Here is a 7,274-nt window from a genome sequence, read left to right on the forward strand (position 1 = left end):
ATTGAAGTTACGTGTTCTTATATTGAAGTTAGATGTTCTTATATAGATGTTACATGTTCTTATATTGATGTTACATGTTCTTATATTGAAGTTACATGTTCTTATATAAATGTTACATGTTCTTATATTGATGTTACATGTTCTTATATTGAAGTTACATGTTCTTATATAGATATTACATGTTCTTATATTGAAGTTACGTGTTTTTATATTGATGTTACATGTTCTTATATTGAAGTTACATGTTCTTATATAGATGTTACATGTACTTATATTGAAGTTACGTGTTCTTATATTGAAGTTACGTGTTCTTATATAGATGTTACTTTTTCTTATATTGATGTTACATGTTCTTATATTTATGTTACATGTTCTTATATAGATGTTACATGTTCTTATATAGATGTTACATGTTCTTATATTGAAGTTACATGTTCTTATATTGATGTTACATGTTCTTATATTGAAGTTACATGTTCTTATATTGAAGTTACGTGTTCTTATATTGAAGTTAGATGTTCTTATATAGATGTTACATGTTCTTATATTGAAGTTACATGTTCTTATATAAATGTTACATGTTCTTATATTGATGTTACATGTTCTTATATTGAAGTTACATGTTCTTATATAGATATTACATGTTCTTATATTGAAGTTACATGTTCTTATATTGATGTTACATGTTCTTATATTGAAGTTACATGTTCTTATATAGATGTTACATGTACTTATATTGAAGTTACGTGTTCTTATATTGAAGTTACGTGTTCTTATATAGATGTTACTTTTTCTTATATTGAAGTTACATGTTCTTATATTGATGTTACATGTTCTTATATTGATGTTACGTGTTCTTATATAGATGTTACATGTTCTTATATTGAAGTTACGTGTTCTTATATTGAAGTTACATGTTCTTATATTGATGTTACATGTTCTTATATTGAAGTTACATGTTCTTATATAGATGTTACATGTACTTATATTGAAGTTACGTGTTCTTATATTGAAGTTACGTGTTCTTATATAGATGTTACTTGTTCTTATTTTGATGTTACATGTTCTTATATTGATGTTACATGTTCTTATATAGATGTTACATGTTCTTATATTGATGTTACATGTTCTTATATAGATGTTACATGTTCTTATTTTGATGTTACGTATTCTTATATTGATGTTACATGTTCTTATATTGATGTTACGTGTTCTTATATAGATGTTACATGTTCTTATATTGAAGTTACATGTTCTAATATAGATGTTACGTGTTCTTATATTGAAGTTACGTGTTCTTATATTGAAGTTACATGTTCTTATATTGATGTTACATGTTCTTATATAGATGTTACATGTTCTTATATTGATGTTACATGTTCTTATATAGATGTTACATGTTCTTATATTGAAGTTACATGTTCTTATATTGATGTTACATGTTCTTATATAGATGTTACATGTTCTTATATTGATGTTACATGTTCTTATATAGATGTTACATGTTCTTATATTGAAGTTACATGTTCTTATATTGAAGTTACATGTTCTTATATTGATGTCACGTGTTCTTATATATATGTCACATGTTCTTATATTGAAGTCACGTGTTCTTATATTGAAGTTACGTGTTCTTATATAGATGTTACATGTTCTTATATTGAAGTCACGTGTTCTTATATTGAAGTTACGTGTTCTTATATTGAAGTTACCTGTTCTTATATAAATGTTACGTGTTCTTATATAGATGTTACATGTTCTTATATAGATGTTACATGTTCTTATATTGATGTTACATGTTCTTATATAGATGTTACATGTTCTTATATTGAAGTTACATGTTCTTATATTGAAGTTACATGTTCTTATATTGATGTTACATGTTCTTATATTGAAGTTACATGTTCTTATATTGATGTTACATGTTCTTATATTGACGTTACGTGTTCTTATATTGATGTTACGTGTTCTTATATTGAAGTTACATGTTCTTATATTGATGTTTCATGTTCTTATATTGAAGTTACATGTTCTTATATTGAAGTTACGTGTTCTTATATTGAAGTTACATGTTCTTATATTGAAGTTACATGTTCTTATATTGAAGTTACATGTTCTTATATAGATGTTACATGTTCTTATATTGATGTTACATGTTCTTATATAGATGTTACATGTTCTTATATAGATATTACATGTTCTTATATTGATGTTACATGTTCTTATATTGATGTTACATGTTCTTATATTGAAGTTACGTGTTCTTATATAGATGTTACATGTTCTTATATTGAAGTTACATGTTCTTATATTGATGTTACATGTTCTTATATTGAAGTCACGTGTTCTTATATTGAAGTTACGTGTTCTTATATTGAAGTTACGTGTTCTTATATAAATGTTACGTGTTCTTATATAGATGTTACATGTTCTTATATAGATGTTACATGTTCTTATATTGATGTTACATCTTCTTATATAGATGTTACATGTTCTTATATTGAAGTTACATGTTCTTATATTGAAGTTACATGTTCTTATATAGATGTTACATGTTCTTATATTGAAGTTACATGTTCTTATATAGATGTTACATGTTCTTATATTGATGTTACATGTTCTTATATTGATGTTACATGTTCTTATATTGATGTTACGTGTTCTTATATTGAAGTTACGTGTTCTTATATTGATGTTACGTGTTCTTATACTGAAGTTACATGTTCTTATATTGATGTTACGTGTTCTTATATTGAAGTTACATGTTCTTATATTGATGTTTCATGTTCTTATATTGAAGTTACATGTTCTTATATTGAAGTTACATGTTCTTATATAGATGTTACATGTTCTTATATTGAAGTTACATGTTCTTATAGAGATGTTACATGTTCTTATATTGAAGTTACATGTTCTTATATAGATGTTACATGTTCTTATATAGATGTTACATGTTCTTATATTGAAGTTACATGTTCTTATATTAATGTTACATGTTCTTATATTGAAGTTACGTGTTCTTATATAGATGTTACATGTTCTTATATAGATGTTACATGTTCTTATATTGATGTTACATGTTCTTATATTGATGTTACATGTTCTTATATTGAAGTTACATGTTCTTATATAGATGTTGCATGTTCTTATATTGAAGTTACATGTTCTTATATAGATGTTACATGTTCTTATATTGAAGTTACGAGTTCTTGTATTGAAGTTACATGTTCTTATATAGATGTTACGTGTTCTTATATTGATGTTACATGTTCTTATATTGATGTTACATGTTCTTATATAGATGTTACATGTTCTTATATTGATGTTACATGTTCTTATATAGATGTTACATGTTCTTATATTGATGTTACGTGTTCTTATATTGAAGTTACATGTTCTTATATAGATGTTACGTGTTCTTATATTGAAGTTACGTGTTCTTATATAGATGTTACACGTTCTTATATTGAAGTTACGTGTTCTTATATTGAAGTTACTTGTTCTTATATTGATATTACGTGTTCTTATATAGATGTTACATGTTCTTATATTGAAGTTACGTGTTCTTGTATTGAAGTTACGTGTTCTTATATAGATGTTACACGTTCTTATATTGAAGTTACGTGTTCTTATATTGAAGTTACTTGTTCTTATATTGATGTTACATGTTCTTATATAGATGTTACATGTTCTTATATTGAAGTTACGTGTTCTTGTATTGAAGTTACGTGTTCTTATATAGATGTTACACGTTCTTATATTGAAGTTACGTGTTCTTATATTGAAGTTACTTGTTCTTATATAGATGTTACATGTTCTTATATAGATGTTACATGTTCTTATATAGATGTTACATGTTCTTATATTGAAGTTACATGTTCTTATATAGATGTTACGTGTTCTTATATTGAAGTTACGTGTTCTTATATAGATGTTACATGTTCTTATATTGAAGTTACGTGTTCTTATATTGAAGTTACATGTTCTTATATTGAAGTTACGTGTTCTTATATTGAAGTTACATATTCTTATATTGATGTTACATGTTCTTATATTGAAGTTACATGTTCTTATATTGATGTTACATGTTCTTATATAGATGTTACATGTTCTTATATTGAAGTTACGTGTTCTTATATAGATGTTACATGTTCTTATATTGAAGTTACATGTTCTTATATTGATGTTACGTGTTCTTATATAGATGTTACATGTTCTTATATAGATGTTACATGTTCTTATATTGATGTTACATGTTCTTATATAGATGTTACATGTTCTTATATTGATGTTACGTATTCTTATATTGATGTTACATGTTCTTATATTGATGTTACGTGTTCTTATATAGATGTTACATGTTCTTATATTGAAGTTACATGTTCTTATATTGAAGTTACATGTTCTAATATAGATGTTACGTGTTCTTATATTGAAGTTACGTGTTCTTATATTGAAGTTACATGTTCTTATATTGATGTTACATGTTCTTTTATTGATGTTACATGTTCTAATATTGATGTTACATGTTCTTATATAGATGTTACATGTTCTTATATTGATGTTACATGTTCTTATATAGATGTTACATGTTCTTATATTGAAGTTACTTGTTCTTATATTGATGTTACATGTTCTTATATTGATGTTACCTGTTCTTATATAGATGTTACGTGTTCTTATATTGAAGTTACATGTTCTTATATAGATGTTACGTGTTCTTATATTGATGTTACGTATTCTTATATTGATGTTACATGTTCTTATATAGATGTTACGTGTTCTTATATAGATGTTACATGTTCTTATATTGAAGTTACATGTTCTTATATTGAAGTTACATGTTCTAATATAGATGTTACGTGTTCTTATATTGAAGTTACGTGTTCTTATATTGAAGTTACATGTTCTTATATTGATGTTACATGTTCTTTTATTGATGTTACATGTTCTAATATTGATGTTACATGTTCTTATATAGATGTTACATGTTCTTATATTGATGTTACATGTTCTTATATAGATGTTACATGTTCTTATATTGAAGTTACTTGTTCTTATATTGATGTTACATGTTCTTATATTGATGTTACCTGTTCTTATATAGATGTTACGTGTTCTTATATTGAAGTTACATGTTCTTATATAGATGTTACGTGTTCTTATATTGAAGTTACATGTTCTTATATAGATGTTCCATGTTCTTATATTGAAGTTACATGTTCTTATATAGATGTTACATGTTCTTATATAGATGTTACATGTTCTTATATTGAAGTTACATGTTCTTATATAGATGTTACATGTTCTTATATAGATGTTACATGTTCTTATATTGAAGTTACATGTCCTTATATTGAAGTTACATGTTCTTATATTGAAGTTACATGTTCTTATATTGATGCTACATGTTCTTATATTGAAGTTACATGTCTTTTATGATAATGTTACATGTCTTTTATATGTACGGTGTGTCAGCATAGATTTTACTGGGTTTTTCAGTTTGCTGGAACTATTTGGGCATTTAAATTAGTAAGTTTGACTCACAGTAACAGATGAGCAGTGAGTCCAGGATAGTGGATGGTCATGTATGGGTATGGATGATCTCACCTTCTTTATGGCTGCTGCTGCTTGTGGTTAGATCTCAAACTCCATATACGCCATTCACCTTTTTTTCTAGCAGAAATCTACGGTAACGTGAAGAATCTCCGGCATATACTCAACCACAGATCTGTCCAGCCAGGGTCCGGCTTGGAAACTGTGATCTGCTCTTCCCCCTGGAATCCTCTACTCAGGTTACAGAAAGGATATATATAGCTGCTGACTTTGTGCACACTATCTCAAATTCCAGCCTTTCACGGTAATTAACCACTCATCTTCCAGACAGAGGTCCGAAAATAATGAATATATGAAAAAATACCCATATGACTTTAAGAAAATGGGAGTCAATGTGGTTTAGTTTGTTTTTCTTTACTTTAGGGTATTTATAGTGGCTTTTTAGGCTACACCCACAGTGACTTGTTGCAATTCCTAGTCATGAAAAATACTTGGCTCGTTTATGGGTGATTGTATTTATTATTTTTATAATTTCACCATATTTCTGGACAAAGCATTAAAAACTCATCATAACTCACATAGTGGGATACAAATGTATCAGTAACATGACGCTGGATGCACATCCCCCTGCTCAGTACTGATTTTGTACCACAGATCTGTTATATGCTGGAGTTCTTTTATCCCAGGAGGAGAGGTGTACTGACTATATATCACTCACCATTAGCATAAACCATGGATGGAAATAATGGCTGCTGATTGATGATTACTGTCTTTATATTGACTTGAAGGAGCAAAATTAAAGAAATGTGAAAATATGTAACAAATTTATTGACCTTTGAGCAACATTTGTCACAAATAAAGACCACATTGGCTCCAGCAAACCGGACTAAAAAAATACTGCAAATGATAAATTCCCCCCCTTAGACTAAGTGCCCACGATGCAGAAATGCTGCAGATTATTTCCGCATCTCCCTGGCAGGAAAAACGCATGCGGATTGTACATGCGGATTGTACATGCGGATTGTACATGCGGATTGTACATGTGTTTTCCCGCCAGGTAGAAGCGTTTGTCAAGCGTTCTTCACTTGCATTTCCGCATGCGGATTGACAAGCGCTTTCCAAGCGATTTTAGCATCACTTGGAAAGTGCTTGTCAACTTGGTCACACTATATAAATCCATGCAACCAGCATGAATTTATATAGTGTGACCAAGTAATAGTTAAAAAAAAAGAATAGAAATGGTAAAAAATAAAAAATAAATATTATACTTACCTTCCAATGGCCCCCGGTATTTTCTCCGCTCTGTCTGGTCTGTTGTATGGGTTGCGGTGGTGTGAAAGGACCTGTGGTGACATCATTGAGTCACAGGTCGCGTGACCTGTCACATGACTAAATGACGTCATGAAAGGTCCTTTCACACCACCTCGAGCCGTACAACAGACCGGACGCAGCTGAGAAAAGACTGGGGGCCATCAGAAGGTAAGTATAATATTTATTTTTTATTTTAAATTATTTTTTAACAGGTTCTATGGTACTCGGGTCTGGAGGAGAGTCTCCTGTCCTCCAGACCCGGGTACCATCCGCACATTGAATCGCTTAATATCCGCACGTGCACATGTGCTCATACTGATATTATGCGATTCATTGCAAGTCAATGGCGGCGATTACTCTGTGTGTCCGCAAAATTAATGGACATGCTGCGTATTTTTCCGCAATGA

General features: G+C 29.0%; 1 protein-coding gene across 1 annotated transcript in view; it reads right to left on the bottom strand.

Moving 5' to 3' along the window:
- USP2 (ubiquitin specific peptidase 2) overlaps window positions 1-5,766 on the bottom strand; it is a 203,719-nt gene extending 197,953 nt beyond the window's left edge. Inside the window, exon 1 of the mRNA XM_073656634.1 lies at window positions 5,611-5,766. The gene's annotated coding sequence lies outside the window, so the exon portion shown is untranslated. The remainder of the gene's footprint in view (window positions 1-5,610) is intronic.
- Between the last annotated feature and the right edge of the window lie 1,508 nt (window positions 5,767-7,274).

The sequence above is a fragment of the Phyllobates terribilis genome, unplaced genomic scaffold (genome assembly GCF_046119375.1).
Source record: "Phyllobates terribilis strain yellow unplaced genomic scaffold, ASM4611937v1 Scaffold_12__6_contigs__length_324123572, whole genome shotgun sequence".
In the NCBI taxonomy this organism is placed as follows: Eukaryota; Metazoa; Chordata; class Amphibia; order Anura; family Dendrobatidae; genus Phyllobates; species Phyllobates terribilis.